Source organism: Octopus bimaculoides, chromosome 24 (genome assembly GCF_046866305.1).
Source record: "Octopus bimaculoides isolate indiv1 chromosome 24, ASM4686630v1, whole genome shotgun sequence".
Taxonomy (NCBI): domain Eukaryota; kingdom Metazoa; phylum Mollusca; class Cephalopoda; order Octopoda; family Octopodidae; genus Octopus; species Octopus bimaculoides.
In genome coordinates this window covers 29309769-29329768 of record NC_142951.1, presented here as the reverse complement: position 1 = coordinate 29329768, position 20000 = coordinate 29309769, and the positions used below count along the sequence as shown (strand labels likewise).

General features: G+C 37.5%; 1 long non-coding RNA gene across 1 annotated transcript in view; it reads left to right on the top strand.

Annotated features, from left to right (window-relative positions):
• Window positions 1–19183, top strand: part of LOC149131255 (uncharacterized) — a 120774-nt gene extending 101591 nt beyond the window's left edge. Inside the window, exon 3 of the long non-coding RNA XR_016238155.1 lies at window positions 18813–19183. This is a non-coding gene — a long non-coding RNA (uncharacterized LOC149131255). The remainder of the gene's footprint in view (window positions 1–18812) is intronic.
• Window positions 19184–20000: the final 817 nt, after the last annotated feature.

Genomic DNA, 20000 nt, shown 5'->3' with positions numbered 1-20000 from the left:
TGGAATAGTAATCGAAGTGTGGGAGACAGAGAGACAGAGAGAGAGAATGGTTAAAGGTCAATAAGAGAGAGAGAGAGAGAGAGGTGGAGAGAGTCAGAGAGAGAATTAAAGATTAATAATTATGCAGAGTGAAAGAGAGAGAGAGAGAGGGGGGACAGAGAGGGAATGGTTAAGGGCCTGAGAGAGAGAGAGAGAGATCAGGAGAAAGTTTGAGAATTAACCAGGGAGAGGGAGAGAGAGAGAGAGAGAAAGAGAGAGAGAGAGAAGAACATAATTAAACATGACTAGGTATACAGAGAGAGAGAGAGTGAGGGAGAGAGAGAGGGAGGAAGAGAGAGGGAGGAAGAGAGAGGGAGGAAGAGATAGTAGAAGGATTTACAATACACTAAACAACTGCTTAAGATAGACTATCTAACCCTGTCGATTTCGAACGATATATGCAAACGTGTGCAAATCGATATGCTGCTGCTTCTGCTGCTGCTGCTGCTGCTGCTACTGATGATGATGATGATGGTGAGGATGATGGTGATGATGGTGATGAGTATGGTAATGAGGAGGAGCGAGAGGGAAGACGACTACAACGACGACCACTGTGAGGATGATGATGATGGTGCTGCTGTTGATGATGGTGGTAAGGTTGATGATGATGATGATGATGATGTTGCTGCTGGTGATGATGGTAAGGATGATGATGATGAGGAGGAGGAGGAGGAGGAGGAGGAGGAGGATTATGGTGGTGGTGGTGGCGGTGGTGTTTGTGGCATCGACGGTGGTGCTAGAGGTAGTGTTTTGCGGGAGGTGGGGGAGGTGCAGTGGCAGTGGTGTCGACGGTGGTATTAGATGTGTTATTGCTATTGTTGTTGTTGTTGTGCAGGAAGAGTCGTAGTGGTGGTCGTGTTGGAGCGGCGTTGTTGGTGCTATTGGTGAGCTGGTGGTGGCGATGGGGGTGGGTAACTTGCTAGAAAGACTCCATATATACCTGGAAGAGGATCCGTGGCGTTCAATCATATAATAATAATATAAATAATATATATATATATGTGCATATGTCGGCACAGGACGTCATAAACGTGTACAGCAAAAAAAGTACGAGTACATGGAACATGAACTATTCTTTCGAACAACGAAAGACACAAATGGAAAACAAGACAAACAACATAAAGAACGACCCTTCATCAGTTGGTGGCTGTTTTTCTACTCTCGTATTTCGAGCATATATATATATATGTGTGTGTGTGTGTATGTGTGTGTGTGTGTGTGTATATATATGTGTGTGTGTATATATATATATGTATATGTATATGCAATGTTAATTCTCTAAATGAAGTATTAACAGTAACTGCACGATAAAGTGTAGTATATTGCCACTTAAGTGTGGCTGACCCCTAGGGGTGGATGTTACTGTTGCTTTTAGCCCCAGGAGGACATCTCCTCCAGCTGGCTTATCGACACACGACTGTGTCCTGTTTGCCAAGGGAGTTATCCCTCTCACCACGACCAGCAGCACGAACGTATCCGGATTTCAGGGTTATTTCCCTTCTTCGGCGTTCGACAGCTGATGACCTTGGTGAGAGAGAAAAACCTGGCAAAATCTTATATCTTCTTTTCCAGTGACATTCTTCACTGATATTGAAAAGGTGAAAACAAGCAATGTTAATTCTCTAAATGAAGTATTAACAGTAACTGCACGATAAAGTGTAGTATATTGCCACTTAAGTGTGGCTGACCCCTAGGGGTGGATGTTACTGTTGCTTTTAGCCCCAGGAGGACATCTCCTCCAGCTGGCTTATCGACACACGACTGTGTCCTGTTTGCCAAGGGAGTTATCCCTCTCACCACGACCAGCAGCACGAACGTATCCGGATTTCAGGGTTATTTCCCTTCTTCGGCGTTCGACAGCTGATGACCTTGGTGAGAGAGAAAAACCTGGCAAAATCTTATATCTTCTTTTCCAGTGACATTCTTCACTGATATTGAAAAGGTGAAAACAAGCAATGTTAATTCTCTAAATGAAGTATTAACAGTAACTGCACGATAAAGTGTAGTATATTGCCACTTAAGTGTGGCTGACCCCTAGGGGTGGATGTTACTGTTGCTTTTAGCCCCAGGAGGACATCTCCTCCAGCTGGCTTATATATGTATATGCATATATATCAATGAATGTATGTATGTATGTATGCATATATATATAGATATATATATGTCTATATATACATCTGTATATATATATATATATATATATATATATATATATATATATATATATATATATATATATATATATATATATATATATATATATATATATATATATATATATATATATATATATATATATATATATATATACCGATAATATAGGTATATTATATTAAATCTGGTAGTTTCCTTTGAATTTCTCCTATTGGGGCACCTGTTTTTCTTGTTATTTCGGGACCTTTTCCACCTTCTCGGTGGTGGACTCCCTTTGTGCATACTAATATTCTCATCCTACTCCATATCTCACTATCATTGAACCAGTCTATTTCCCTTGCTCATCGTTTCACCTTCTGGTTTTCGAAATATGTTTTGCATAAGCGAGTGACCCAATGAATTCCATTATCCTTGTGTGACCTAACCACGAAGGTTTTTTTTTCTTCTTCTCATGCTGTTGCTATGAATCAACTTTCTATCTTCCCAACAAATGTATCAAATTATTTAGTCTGACAGTCCTTTCATGTAATGCCAACAATTCTAAGAAAATATTTCATCTTCAATGATGGCAGTTTCATCTCAATGCCTTTTCCCCCATAAGTTCATAATTCACATTCGCACAATACATTTGTGTTCTGTATAGTTTGGAGCAACATTAATTTTTCTCTTGTTGCAATGGTTTTGCTGTTCAAGATGTCATTCATTTTTGCTAACTGTTCGGTTATTGTTGAATATTACCGCTTTATCTAGGTTTTACATATTACATGTTCATTGATTAGCTAACTAAAGTAAGTGTCTCTTCATGTCTGCAGAATGTCACCGAATTCGTTTGCATCTTTGTTAATGTCACCGTTTCTTTGTTGAGCTTATTGTTCTGTCACTATCACCTGCATTTCTGACGGTTGATTTCCTCATATATATATATATATATATATATATATATATATATATATAGATAGATAGATAGATAGATAGATAGATAGATAGATAGATAGATAGATAGATAGATCCGCAGGCGTGGCTATGTTGTAAGAAGTATACTTCCAAACTACATGGCTCCTGTTTCAGTCTCTCTCCGTGGCATCTTGGGCAAGTACTATATCTCCCAGCCGACCAAAGCCAAGTGAGTGGATTTGGCAGCCAGGATCTTAAAGAAAACCAGCTCACCGTCTGGACACAGAATTTAATTACAATGCCATTAGTATTAATTACTATAACCCTGACAATAACTTTAATTGTAATTGTAATATAACACTAAGTGTAATTATAATTACTTTAATTAAAATTGTAATACCAATAACACTGATTACAATTGAAACCTATCTTGTACATCATTGCCACCAAAGGCTGTTGACATCTTAAATTTATGGTCACGTGCACAATCATGTGACCATCGTGAATCCAGTCCATGATGTCATCCACCCAACCTATTTGCCGTTTATCATTTCGAGATTGATAAATTAAGTACCAGTTGCGCACTGGGTCGATCTAATCGACTGGCCTCCTCTCCCGCCAAAATTTTGGGTCTTATACTTAGAGTAGAGAAGAATATGCCAAACACGGGTGAGCCGGCAGAGTCGTTAGCAAGGCGGACAAAATGCTTAGCGGTATTTCGTCCGTCTTTACTTCTGAGTTCAAATTCTGCCGAAGTCGACTTTGCCATTCATCCTTTCGAGATCGATAAATTAAGTACCAGTTACGCACTGGGGTCGATCTAATCGACTGGCCTCCCCTCCCCTAAAAATTTCGGGCCTTGTGCTTAGAGTCGAGAAGAATATGCCAAAGACGGTGAGCCGGCAGAGTCGTTAACACGGCAGACAAAATGCTTAGCGGTATTTCGTCCGTCTTTACTTCCGAGTTCAAATTCCGCCGACGTCGACTTTGCCTTTCATCCTCTGGGGATCTGTTAAATAAGTATCAATTGAACACCAGGATCGATGTTATCGAACTATCTCCTGCTTCGAAATTGCTGGCCTTCTGTCAAAATTTGAAACTGATAATTACTATACCGATAAAAGTAATTATAGTTTTAATATTTTACGCTAATTATAATTATAGCAGCAATAACACTGATTATAATTACGATATTCTTTTATTCTTTTATTTGTTTCAGTCATTTGACTGCAGCCATGCTGGAGCACCGCATTAAGGGGATTTTAGTCGAAGAGATCGACCCCAGGATTTATTCTTTGTGTACCCAATACTTATTCTATCGGTCTCTTTTGCCAAGCGATGGTAGGGGATAAACACAGACATAAAACACACACCCAGACACACACACACACACACACACATATATATACAGGGTGATTCAAAAGTCTCCATACATAGGAAAATTTTAATCTTTTTTTTTTTATAAGAAACGGTTTATAAGATCCCCTAGATACCCTGATCTGATCCCTCTTTGATTTCTATCTTGGGGGGCATTTGAAAGGCATGGTTTATCGTGGAAAGATAAAAGACATAAATCATGTGAAGGAACGCATCACCAACTCCTTTGCACACGTATCACCAGATGTGCTATTACGAGTTCACATTGAGTTGGGTAAACGTATTGCAATGTGTATTCAAAACAATGGTAACCACATAGAGACTGTTAAATAAAAAAAGAAAAACTGTTCTTATAAACTGTTTCTTATATAAAAGATCAATTGTTTCTATGTATGGCGACTTTTGAATCACTCTGTATATAAATATCAAGATTATGAGAGGTAATGGTGTCAAGAAGACCCAAAGATCTCAGGTAATGCTGAGTAAGTGCTATGTACACACTATAGTTAACCTCCAGGTTCGATAATGATACGAATGAGGAGTCCAACGTGGGTCGTGTATTAACATGTGTATATCTTTATATATATATATATATATAGGACGGGATTCTTTCTGTTTCCGTCCATCAAACCCACTTATAGGGATTTGGTCGACCCGAGGCTATAGTAGAAGATATTTTCCCATGGTACCACGCAGTGGGACTGAACCCGGAACCATGTGGTTGGGAAGCAAGCTGCTTACCATACAGTCACACCTGCTGATACTAATACTAATATAACATAAAGGATATGTATATATTAACAACAAAACACGCTATAGTTCTAATCACTCTAATTGTAATTTTAATCTAATAATAGTAATTCGAATAACAATTCAGCATAATTATAATTATAGTACCGAAGACACTAATCATAATTATAATTATAGTAACACTAATTGTAGTTTTGATCATAAATAGTTATGAACTTTGGGCGAACGTGAAATAATTAATTTTTAACGGTCTAACACGAAGGAGATAAAGCAATAAGTAATAACGTGTAAATATCAGATTTTAACCTTCGGATAGAATAAGTCAAATGCTTCGACTTTTTCTATCCGAAGAATTTTTAAGCCTAATAGCTTCACGCTACTATTTATAGCTTTATCTACTTCGAGTTAAACCGTTAAAAACGAATTATAACATTAATTGTACCTATATCACTACATGTAAATTCAATATCACACTCAGCTTTGGTTTCGTATTTTGGCACAAGGACAGCAATTTCGGAGATGGAGGAATTGTCGATTGCATCAACCCCAGTACTCAGCTGGTACTTCATTTATCGACCCCGAAAGGATGAAAGGCAAGGTTGACCTCGGCGGAATTCGAACGCTGTACGTAAAGACGCTAGGTATTTTACCCGGCTTGCCAACGCTTCTGCCAGATGGCCGCCTTAATACTACTAGCAAATTTGGGTGAGTGGGTAAGTCGATTATATCGACCCCAGTGTAAAACTGGTACGTATTTTATTGACTCCGAAAGGATAAAAGCAACGTCAACTTCGCCGGAAAGGATAAAAGGCAAAGTCGACCTCGGCGGAATTTGAACTCGGAACATAAAGACAGACTAAATACCGCTAAGCATTTCGCCTGGCGTGCTAACGATTCTTATTTCTTTATTGCCCACAAGGGGCTAAACATAGAGGGGACAAGCAAGGACAAACAAAAGGTTTAACTCAATTACATCGACCCCAGTGCGTAACTGGTACTTATTTAATCGACCCCGAAAGGATGAAAGGCAAAGTCGACTTCGGCAGGATTTGAACTCAGAACGTAACGGCAGACGAAATACCGGCAAGCATTTCGCCCGGTGTGCTAACGTTTCTGCCAGCTCGCCGCCATACTATCAGCAATGTTAACAACAGCGTAAAGGCAGCGAGCCGGTCGAAATGCTTAGTAGCATTTCGTCCGGCTTTACGTTATGAGTTCAAATTCCCCCGGGGCCTACGTTGCCTTTCATCCTTTCGGGATCGATAAAGTAAGTACTAGTTGAGCACTGGGGTCGATATAATCGACGTACCCCCTTCCGGATTTACTGGCCTTTTGCCAGAATATGAAACCAATATTAACAACAGCATATTCTCCAACATTCTCCGAAAATAATGTCTGTGAGATTAAACTCAAATTCCTTGTGGCAACCAGGAATTCCCTCGTACCAACCAACATGTCTCTCGCTGCCAATTTACGTTTGCACTGAGATTTTTAGGAGACTTGGTGCGTACCACCACTTTAATAAAGGTATCCCATAAAGCTTGTAAATTTACACCGTATATATTCCGCAATCCTACTTTATTTGTCTGAATATAATGTTCGGGCAAAGACTGAATATTCAAACCATGTGACTGATTGATTCTTCGTATCCTCTTATCATTCACTGTTACTGTTTGGGAGATTCTATCTTCGATACAGGCAAAATGTTTCAATAGATTATATTTCTTTAACTGTTGCAACACTTAGATTACTATCTTACTCAAAACGTTCCACTTTCTCTCATTCTTCCTTTCTATGTTTGCTGTCTCTCAAACACTGTTCGTACATTCGTTGATGTAGTTGTGGCTTAACTATTCTTAGTCAATATTTTGTACGTTGGAGTGTGATTGCGTGGAAATTTGTTATTTCCTAATTTTGTTTATTTTTCTTGCCTGATGTGAGATTTAGGTTTTCAATGTTTATAGATTTAAATGGATCTATTTTCGTAGTATTTTTGTGGCTTGTATTTTTCGCTATGGATTATGTTTTATTACTATGTCTCATAACATTTATTCTTACGAATATAACTTCTTAAAATTAGCTTGTTTGTTTGGATCGAAACTTTTAGATCAGAGATATTTACTCTCCAGATATCATATTTGCTCGTTGCGGTCCTCCCTGTTCTATGTTAGAGTGTAGCTGTAAAATATGTATGCAGTATGGAAACATATTACCCTCAAATTCATCTAAGATTTCCTCATTTAGTTTGTAAGATTTCTGCCACAAAGTCGAACCTCTTATGCAAATTCCCCTAGTTTTTAAACGGGAAGAGTTTCGCTCCTTTTTGGTTGTTATTATTATCATTATTGTTAAGGCGGTGAGCAGGCAAAATTGTTAACCCACCGGGCAAAATGCTTAGCGACATTTCATCCGTCTTTACGTTCAGCAGTCAAATTCCGCCCCGGGGTTGACTTTACCTCTGATGCTTTTGGGTCGATAAATTAAGTACCAGTGAATCACTGGGGTCGATGTAATCGTCTCCTCCCCCCCACACAATTTCAGGCTTTGTGTCTTTAATAGAAAGGATTATTATTGCTGTTGGTGTTAGGGAGGTGAGCTGGCAGAATCGTTAGCACGTCGGACAAAGTGCTTAGCGACATTTCATCCGTCTTCACGTTCTGAGTTCAAATGCTTCCGAGGGTGACTTTGCCTTTTATCCTTTCAAGGTCGAAAAAATAAGTACCAGCTGACCACTGGGGTTGTTGAAATTGACAAACCCCCTCCCAGAAAATTCCCGGCCTTGTGCCAAAGAGAAGATTATTAATGTTGTTGCAGTTGCTTAGCTCGTACTAACTCATAGAGTAGGGGCGTGTTCACATGAAGTCCAGCCGTGATCATTTCAGCACATACGATGTTCAGTGTTTATTCTCCTCTTCAAAGACACTAGATATATGATTCGAATGAGATTTCGCTGCTCTTTCTTGCAGGCCTAGTGACCACGTTGCTCTTTCTCATTGGCTCCGTCATGTCTCGTAATGCCGTATTGCGCAACCTCTAACTAACGTATTTTTTATGCATTATGTATCAAATTCAAATAACACCTCCCTCATATAACCTTTGGCACAATACTACAGGCTTCCATGATATTGTTTGTCAATGTTTTAGACTTTATCTCTTCGTCAATCGAATTCCCTTTGACTCATGTTCAGCCATAAAAATGCCGATTATTTTCATTTTGTTTTCACTCTTCATTCCACCTTTATTCCATGTTTTTATTTATTTTATCACATTCTACTTCTCATTATTTTCTCTCGCCATGTTGGCATTTATATACTTTCCTACGCACCATTTGAATTTCAAGTATTTTCCCATCTACCAATACTCATATTTGTCATTAAATTATTAAACTACTCCTATTTTGACGGTTTCTGTTTAAATATCTCTTTTCTATTTGCTAAATAATTCTACAAACACAGGTTAATAACAAATGATAACATTATACCAGTTTTCCTACAGTTTTATTCCTATTCATCGTTACATAGAATTACATCACATAAAATTTCTCAGCATCTAAATTTGGATAATATCTTTTATTGATAATTTTCCTATATTTCTAGCTAATATAAATTGGCTTCCCTTCCAACAGATCAGCTTAGAACTAGAACTGCTTCAGCTAATCTATTAATTCCTGTGGTTTTGTTACCTATAGTTAATTCCATCCTAAATACTCATCAAAAACTGTCGTCTGGTTGATTTGTTGATTCTTCATTTTATTTTTGGAGCTTCATACCGTTTTTATTTCCTTTTATTTTCGTATAACTATAGCTAATGATCCATAGTCTAATCTTTATGCCTCTATCTATTTACTAAAGCAAAGCAAATACATGTAGCAAAAAACAAAAACAAAATGTCCAAAGGACGTTCACATACTGCAAAGGGGGTGAACCGGTAGAACAGTTAATACGCCGGACAAAATGTTGAGTGACATTTCTTGTGGCTTTTTATGTTCTGGTTTCAAATTCAGCCGAAGTGGACTTTACTTTCCATCATTTCGAAAGACACGCGGTACCGTTCGAGCAACTATGCCGTCCCTGGTCGATCATGAGCGACTGCAACACAACCAAAGCATTCTATAGGGGATTAGTGGAGGAGATGTACGACGACGATCTCGGGGCGAACCTGGGCTAGATTGATATACTGTTAGATAGATAGATAGATAGATAGATAGATAGATAGATAGATAGATAGATAGATAGACAGACAGATATATATATATACATAGATAGATAGACAGACAGACAGACAGCTAGATAGATAGATAGATAGATAGATCGATAGATCGATAGATAGATAGATAGATATTTCAGATACAGATATGTATAATTTTATACTAGTATATACATCCATACGTACATACCTATATATACATACATGTATACATATGTATGTCTGTATATGTGAGTGTGTATGTGTGTGCGTATGTGTAATACGCCAAGTTGCTTTTCTTAAGATATAAACTCAATTCAGGCAGGATCTTAAGGGCTGCTTCTACAATTCCAACCCTTTAAATGTCGCCACACGACGATCTGATGAAAACCCCACACCGACTTCTCAATCCTCTGCATGCCGCTTTGATTCAGATACTTGCAAGAGATGATTAAGTCGAAAAGGGAATATAAATCTAAGACTTTATTGCTTATATCCTTAGCTAATCTTGTGCACCAGGTCAGAAAATTCTTCATATAAAACAGAAGTGCGGCGACATGAAAACTTTCTGAAATGATCTTATACCGATTCGCACAGTGTACCACATCTTCAGTAATCTTCACTCTGGAATAAATGCAGAGCTATTTTTTATCTTGGTTAACGTATGTTTGACGTACGAAATCCTGATTGATGCCACCTTATTAAAGACTGAAGGTTACTTTTTAAAGAATCGATGATATTGCGATGTCCTGTCAAAATGGATAAAATAATTGTATATTTAGCAGCCAGCTAAGCTTGAACGGCCATTTTGTACAGCTTAACTCGTTCCTTTCGCACGTTTTATTTATATGAATTTTTGACAGGGATATTTCTTGAGAAACCGGTTTCTTATACGTCTTAGCATCAATTTTTGGAAGACATTTATCGAACAACTAAAGAACAAAAACAAAAGAAAACCAAAAACCAAAAACCAAAAGAAAAAAAAAAGATGCGTTAACTACAAGTTAAGATATAAGTATTTACTGACGCAACTTTTCCTTTCTGCTATTACTATGAAATCACAAAAGAAGCTCATAGCCTTGGATATGTTATCGTATGGGGTGTTTACTAATGTTTCAGCTACAGCCGTTCTTTTAAGAATACGAGATCCCACCCTAAAATCTTAAGGTATTTTTCACGTCAGGTCACATTGATATTTGCAATTGCTCATTTTCTTACATGTTCGTCTCCTTCCTGCGTAGGGGCTTTCTCATCAAAATAACTTCTTATTTCTTTAGACCCGTGTCTTTGTTTTTTATCATCATGTTCAAGAAACAATTATTTGAGAGTAGTAAGTAGTTAGGATATTGCATACAAAGTCGACCTCAGCGCAATTTGAAATCAGAGCATAAAAGAGGATGAAATTTCGCTAAGTATTTTTCCCGGTGCGGTAACGATTCTACCAGCTAGCCAGCTTAAGGTAGCCAGCCACATATCGGCATGAGAATCGTGGCACTCCATCGGTTACGACGACGAGGGTTCCAGTTGATCCGATCAACGGAACAGCCTGCTGGTGAAATTAACGTGCAAGTGGCTGAGTACTCCACAGAAACTTGTACCCTTAACGTAGTTCTTGGGGAGACACAGCGTGACACAGAGTGTGACAAGGCTGGCCCCTTTGAAAATACAGGTATAACAGAGACAGGAAGAAAGAGTGAGAGAAAGTTGTGGTGAAGGAGTACAGCAGGGTATTCCATCGCCCACTGCCGGAGCCTCGTGGAATTTTAGCTGTTTTCGTTCAATAAACACTCACAACGCCCGGTCTGGGAATCGAAACCGCGATCTGAAACTCCCTAAGAACTACGTTAAGGGCTCAGCTCCATGCACGTCGATTTCACGAGCAGGCTGCTCCGATGAATGGATCAACTGGAATCTTCGTCGTAACCAACGGAATGCCCAAACCAGTGCAAATATGGCTACGGCTATCACCCTCCACTCTATCCGAAATAAACATTATTCGCTTGTCCTCGAGTATTCTCTTCGTGAAAATTTACTGCAATCGATCGCTGGGTGATTAGTGCTGCCACCTTTGTTTCTTTGTGTCTTTATTTGTTTGTTGTATTTTGTATTTGTTTCATGACGAAGTCTACAGAAAGGTGATTCTACGTTCTTATACGCATGACATTTTACCAAGATTCTTCTAAGTACTTCTTCTTGTGCTGCAAATATTAACGCTTTACGTTCAACCTTTAGATCTGGTTTTTGCATCCACTTATGCACCCCTTACTTTACCTACACCACTATGCGTATTATTATTGCTAGTATTATTATTATTATTATTATTATTATTATTATTATTATTATTATTATTATTGTTGTTGTTGTTGTTGTTGTTGTTGTTGTTGTTGTTGTCAGCGACAGCGTCCTTGTTGTTGTTCTTGTTATCACTATTGATATTCATGAAAGGCGGTGAGCTGGCAGAACCATTAGCACATTAGGCAAAATACTTAGCAGCATTTCATCAATTTTTACGTTCTGAGTTCAAATTCCGCCGAGGTCGACTTTGTCTTTCAGCCTTCCGGGGTCGATAAAATAAGTACCATTTGACCACTGGGGTCGATCTAATCGACTTAACTCCTTCCACCGAAATTGCTTTGGGCCAAAATTTCAAACCATTATTATTGAGAGAGAGAGAGAGAGAGACAGAGAGAGACAGAGAGAGAGACAGAGAGAGAGACAGATTGAAAGAGAGAGAGAAAAGAGAGAGAGAGAAAAGAGAGGGAGAGAAAGAGAGAGAGAAAAAGAGAGAGAGAAAGAGAGAAAGAGAGAGAGAGAGAGAGAGAGAGAAAACGATGCATGCTTCAAAGTGACCCCAGGGTACAAATATACGTAGCCCAATATACCTATTATGACTACCTGCCTCATAAGGGTGCACCAGGCACGGGTTTCACAACCACGTGGGAACAATATGGTGGCCGCATATCAAAATAAGCAGCACATGACCTTGCAGGTCGCGAATGCGAGTTCCGATTCCAATGTCTTTCTGTCTTTTAGGTAGCATTTTGGGTTTTGTGCCAAGTGCACCAATTACTACAGGAATTATCACCATCATCATCATCATCATCATCATCATCATCATTGTCATTATTATTATTATTATTATTATTATTATTATGATGATCGTCATCATCATCATCATTATCATAGTTAGAACGCGCCAGTCTATAAATCTCTTCAGGTGTTTATTTACGCATCATTTCATTGTGAAAATTGTTGAGATCATTATTTATGATACATCTATTCTTATCCTTGGTATTATACTTAAATGTTCATATGAACGACCACGTTCAATAAAGTTCTCGCTTGAAAGATAATTTTGTCCCTTATTACTTAATAAAATAAATTCCGCCTCCCTCTTTATCTTATTTTATTTTATTTTCGTGTGTGTGTGTCGTTCTGCTAAGAAAAGAATTTCGGATTCATTCGAAGAGTTCACTAGATTACCTGGGTTGGAATAATATAAGCAGCTTGTCTCTCTCTAACTTTGATTATAATTGTGTTTATATTTTGGCAACTTGCCAAATTTGCGTCGTTGTTTATAGCACGAAGTGGCCGCCCGGCTACAAGCGAAAAGATGAGCCAGTCGCAGTAGTTGTAGCTGCTTCCGCGCTGGATGGCATGCGTTTTTTGCAACTACAAGTAAGAAAACACATACGGTTTCAAACACAGGGAAGCAGTCTCCATCTAAAATGGAATAAGTGTAGTGATAATTTTAGCATGTATAGCCAAACAAAGTGCCCTTGCTACTCTTGGCCTCCGGAGGATGCCCGGTACTAAGGCAGCTGAAATAAAGTTATAATGAAAGGAAACCATAAGTATTAATAATAATAATAATAATAATAATAATAATAATAATAATAATAATAATGATAAGGGCAGAAATTCAATAGATAGTGCTCATGGGACTTGCCCATATCCTACGTAAAATACTGTCTATGTAATCTCAAATTTTAAAACAAACTTATTCTCTTATGTTTTCTTAAACATTCTTTAGAACAATACTATGTACAAAACCAAATATATGACACCCTAGGCATAACACCAGCATGAACTTCTAACTTCTTGTCTCTTGAGGTCTCTGGGTGAGACATGGAGTCAACTTGTACAAATACAAAGCAAATACAGTACCAGATGATCACTGGGGTCCACTCAATCGACTTAGCCACTCCCCAGAAATTCCTGGTCTTCTGTCAATATTCGAATTAGGTATATTGTGTTAAACCCTGTAGTTTCTTTTACATTTCTGATGTTGGGTCACATGATTTTCTTGTTCTTTTGGATCAGTAGGATCGGATCAATTAGAGCTCTCATCGTCGCAACCGACTGAGGACCCGTCATCATTTCATTCAATAGCTCTACTTTATTCCCATCAGTTACTATCCAAGTGCATCTCTTTGAACTTGGCAAGCCATGTGTCATCCACTTACTTGCAGTTCTTTTATACGTTGGTGATTTCCTTATCGGTTATAGTGAACCATATTTGCGATGCTATCCTATTATTATTTCTTTCGCTCTTAATCCATTCCGCATTTTGACTATGCTCTGCGCCGTTCTCCTATATCCCCTCATAGTATGCCAAGGTGTTGGTGTGTCTTTTGGTGTAATGCTATTCTCTTTGATGATGTCCCCATAGAGTCTTTTGACATTTATTTAAAATACATAATCCCCCTGGAAAAACTCGCGTGTCTTTCAACGCATCTCATTCAGCATAATTTTGCTGCCATGCTTTGAAATTTTCTTTTGATTCCAAAATATCTTAACGTGTATTTTTGTTTTTCTTTTTGTTATTCAGAACATTTCTTTTTTACATTTTCATGTTAAATCTCCCGCTAATTGAATCTACATCGCTAATTAAGGGATTTGGTCTTGTAATTGTAAACATCATGCTTCTTTTTCTATATTTTCGTAGGAGGATCGAAGCCATATTTTTTTCTCCCCAGCATTACCATTGCTCCTCAGTCAACAAGCTGGCAGAATCGTTAGCACGCCAGGCAAAATGCTTAGCGACATTTCGTTCGTCTTTACGTTCCGAGTTCAAATGACGCCGAAGTCGACTTTACCTTTCATCCTTTCGGGGTCGATAAAACGAGTATTAGCTAAACACCGGAATCGATCTGATCAATTACGCAATCGCCGAATTTGCTGGCCTTTTGTCAAAATTTGTAATCAATATTAACCATTTCTGTCAAGGTGGCGAGCTGACAGGTTCGTTACTGCTTTCTTCCGACTTTGTTCTAAGCCCAGATTCTGCCGGGGTCCACTTTGTCTTCCATCTCTTCGGGGTCGATAAAATAATTACTAGTTGAGTACTGGGGTCGGTGCAGTCGACTTAACCCCTACCCCTGAAATAGCTGGCTCTGTGTCAAAAATTTCGTCCATTTTTACGTCCTGAGTTCAAATTCCCGTGAGGTCGACTCTACCTTTCATCCTTTCGGGCACGAAAAAAATACATACCAATTGAACACTGGGTTCGATGTAATCGACATATCCTTCCCCATCTCTGAAATTGCTGGCCTTGCGCAAAAATGCCTGTAACCGATATTACCATTGCTGTTGAATCGATCAACTCACTCATCTTGTTCATATAGAGGCAATTTGCTCCTCGACATAGAACTTCTTACAATATGATATTTGTGTAGCATTTTATGAAGTTGTTTATCTGTTTGCCACTTGGAAACCTTGTATCTGATCTTTATTCATTGATTATTGACACTCTCTTTCATTCTCTTCATAGTTTTAAACAGATCGTCATAAATCTTATTTCTGGTCGTTTCGTTGAGATGTGTGTTGTTAATTTGATTGTTGTTAGATAGAGAATAAAGGGTGAAAGACGGTCAAGGTCTTTACGGTCGTTTGAAATTTTAATTCCGTTCGTGGCTGTGTCGTAAGAAACTTGTTTCTCAACCACATGGTCCCGGGTTCAGTCCCAGGGTCTTTTTATATAGCCTCGAGCGGACCGAAGCCTTGTGACTGTATGTATGTATGTATGTATATATATATATATATATATATATATATAGTGAAGGCACGTGGTTTAGTAGATTGAGCATTCCACTCACAATTGTAGGGTCGTGAGTTCAATTCCCGGCGACGCGTTGTGTCCTTGAGCAAGACACTTTTATTTCACGTTGCTCCACTTGACAACCGGTGTTGGTGTGTTTACGCCCACATAACTTAGCAGTTCAGTAAAAGATATCCATAGAATAAGTACCAGGCTTTACAAAAAAGAATACTGGGTTTGATTCATTCCACTAAAAAGATATTCTTCAAGGCGATGCCCCAGCATGGCCGCAGTTTGATGAGTGAAACAAGTAAAAGATAAAAGATGTGTTTTTAATTTACTTTACTGCCTTGTTAGTTGCTTACGTCATCTTTAGTTTGAATGCTTACTTATTTGAGCGAGGTTGTCTCCCTTACGTTGCTTTATTTCTTTTGTGGAATCGTTTGTGTTTTCGTATGTTGTAGTTTCTGTTGTGTGTTTATTTCTTGTAGCAGGATGTATATTTATTATAGTTGCCATTTATTTCCACTATTGTTTCAGATTAGTTGTTTGTCTAGTTCCATATCTGAAATATTTCTTCCTCTAGAAACCTCCTAACGTTAGCTAATGTGTTCGCTGTTATATTATCTCCCACTTTAAGATTTTATGTCTCTTTGATAATTCTTCTGTATTTTGTCGTTTAATATACATGTAACACTTAATGTAGTTTTTATTGGTCATGCGTCCTGTTGTAACTTTGTGTTTATTTTAGGTGTATATATAGTGTTAGCTTTCTCAGGAGCACCACCTGAGGGTATAGTGTTACAAGATATTGTTCACATGAGAATTACAATATACGTTCAACAGGAAATTTGCCAGTATTTCTTTTGCTTATTGAACTATTTCCAGCTTTGCACAGAACATGTATTATTAAGCAGTTGTATTTTATATTTGTGTTTCGTTATGTGTTCTATTTTGAATGTCCGTTTCATTTTTGTTTTACTTGTCTCAGAAAAATTTCCGTGCGTGGAGTATTTTTGTATGAAGATCAAATTGTATGAATGCGCGTGAGAGTCTGTGTGTATGTATGTAATTGTGTCTATGTCTCTGTGTGTTTGTCTATATGTGTGTATGCATATATATATATATATATATATATATATATATATATATATATATATATATAAGTATACATATGTAAGTGAATGTATGAGCGAACATGCACATATTCATACATGCGTGTGTGTGTATATATATATATATATATATATATATATATATATATATATTGTGATCCTGAACACTTCATTCACGTATTTCGTCCTCGCGTTGTAGCACGTATGCGAATCTTTTCCTCTCTGCTCCACTCTAACCCAAATATACCTATTAAATCTCTGTTATTTTTTAGCCATTTGGTAATACTTCCTAGTACCGCTTTCCTTCCAGGTTTTTCCAAGACCAGCCTTTAGATTTTCTACTCACTTTCTTTTAATATTTCCTTTGCTACATTACTTTCTTCTCTCTTTCACTTTAAAACAAAAGTAAATAAATAAAGAAATTTTACGGAAATTAACGAACAAAACCAGCTGATTAAGATGACAGTTCTGAGAAGTAAAGAGACAGTTTTGAGAGTCAAAACGAAAGATCACCCCAAGGGAATATCATTACAAAAATTTCTTTGAGTGCTTTCAACGTATCTCAGCTCCAAAACTTTGGTTGCCATTTCTAACACGCCCTGCTACCACGTAACTTCTATTTGCGATAGAGGACCCGAAATACCTGTTACATGGTAGCAGGGCGTGCAAGAACTAGCAGCCAAATCTTTCCTTTTCTGGGGAAAGGAGCCGTTTACTCGTGATTTCAATGTCACATTCGTTGAAAATATGCGAAATGACCTGGAAAAGAAAGCAAGACCCATGAAACAAAATTTCGTTGTTGGGAAACTCAGAATTTCCAGATGACCCAACGGGTCACGTGTAGGCTAGATTAATTTACCATCCTTCATTTATTCATTCAATACTGGCAACATCTACCACAGAAAGCTGTTTTATTATCAATAAATAATAAGTATTTTCAATGTTATTATCTTTATCGATATAATAGCTGTTTTCTCTTAGCTTCGTTGTCCGATTTGGCCACATCTGTCTAGCATCTGTTCCCCGACATGAAAAGACACTTAGACACTTGGCTGGGAACCAGTATCGCAGTGGTGATGAGGTCATATCTGTTGTTGATAGCGTTCTTCACCAACAGGATGAAAGCTTGTCCACCGATGGGTTTGAGTACAGCAACATCAATGGAAGAAGTGCATAGACTGCAAAGAGGACTACGCTGAAAAAAAAAAGAAGCTCATTTAGTCCCATTCCACGAGAGGCTCTTGGTCAGCATATGAACTTTCCAGCCGACCGTTTTAAATGCATTTTATGCTCTACCAAATGCAGCTCGGTGTACCTTGGATATGTGCATTGGCTTGGTTAATATTATTTTTACAATACTAAAAGTGCTTAATGTAGAATGTGTGCGGTGCCTAGCAGGGTTATTTTCTGTTATATACGTATATTCTTTAGTTCCAGAGTTTTGGTTATGTATTTTTCTATTGCTATTAGTGTCGTATTTTCGTATACAATGTCTATATCCCTTCTTATCATGTATACAGTGTTTGCTTCCCCCCTTTTTTTTATCATATGAAAACCTCCACGCTCTATGTCTGTCTTTGTATTTCCCCTTTCATCTTTCGTGCTGGTGGCAACTAAAAGAAATAGTAATAATAATAATAATAATAATAATAATAATAATAATAATAATAATAATAAGAAGAAGAAGAAGAAGAAGAAGAAGAAGAAGAAGAAGAAGAACGATGATTATTATCATTATAATTATTATTATTGTTGTTGTTGTTGTTGTTGCTTTTGTTGTTATCATCATTATTATTATTATCATATATAATTTCCAAATGTCCTTGGCCTGACAGCGTTACCGGTTCGAGATAAACTCTACAGGCAGAGATGTGCTGTAAGACGGGCTCGTCCGAAGTGCGCGCAGAGCGACGAAACCGTTCTGCGCGCCTTCGTTCAGTGTCCGGGCATTGCTGGCTTGTGGGGTTATGTCGAATAGATGCCGTCACGTGTGGGACGGTTCTGTCTATCGGCCGAGTCCATAATGATGATTAAGTATAACCGTGTATACTTAATTTATCTCTCTCTTTCCTTTTTTTTAATCATTTCATTATATGTAAACCCCCACACCTCATGTCTATCTTTGTATTGTCTCCTTTATCTTTCGTCCTTGTTACTAATAAATGAAATCATTATTATTATTATTATTATTATTATTATTATTATTATTATTATTATTATTATTATTATTATTATTTACTTTATTTACTTTATTTTAGGAATGTCCTTGTCTGCCTGTGATCCACTACTGACGTTTTCCGATCAGCCAGTGTACTATGCCATGGAACGATATTGTGAAAATGAAATTTCCATCAAACCATGTACCTTAGCTAATGGTGCCAATGAGCATTTCAAAGACGACGTCGTCGGGTGTTGAAACCGCCAGTTTCTTCCCCCCTACGGGGTCCACCTCGTAGACAACAAGTTTGAAATAAAGATTTTTAAAGAATATCGAATGATAGATTTAGGCATACAAAACCAAATATGAAATCGAACGTCGTGAAAAAAGAAGATGCATGCGGATGGCGTATGAAATGATAGAAAAGAGAGAAATAAAAATACGAATAATAAGAAAACGAAGAAATAAAAAGGAAAATTAATAATGAATGAAGGCAGTAAAATTTTAGCAATATTTTCGGTGTTAATCTGCTTACTAGAAAAAATCTATATGAAAAGATAAAACTCATAGAAGCAGACGACAGTGACTGCAACTTTCACATTGCATACACACGCACACACAGATTCCCACCCGCACGCATACATGTTTTATGTATGTAAATTATATATGTAGCTATAGATATATACATATATATTTTATATATGTGTTGTGATTGTATTAATGGTCTATTTTTGCAGCAGTCAGATAACGCAGCTACACATCAGCTTCCCCATATACTCGATTTTTCCATAATCATATAAATTTTGTATCATCCATCCATCCAACCATCCATACATCAATCCATCCATACATCCATACGTATGTACATAAATACATACATACAAACATACACAGTACTTGTGTAGCATTTTGCTGCGCACAGATTACAGTAAATAACTTCCTTATCAATATACATATACATATATATATATATATATATATATATATATATATATATATACATTACTACATACATATATACATTCATTCATTCAAACATACTACATACATACGTACGTACATATATATATATATATATACACACACACGTACATATATGCGTATGAATAATGAAATATTTATGAACCTTTTTTTTTTTGAATCATGATAAAAGGAACAACAGAGAAAGGAAGAGAGCAACATTTCTATACTGTAATCTTTTACTGCTTTCAATCATCGATCTACGGCCATGCGGGGGCATTACCTTCGTCGATATTGATATGAATTATAAAAGTATAAAGAGAGAGGG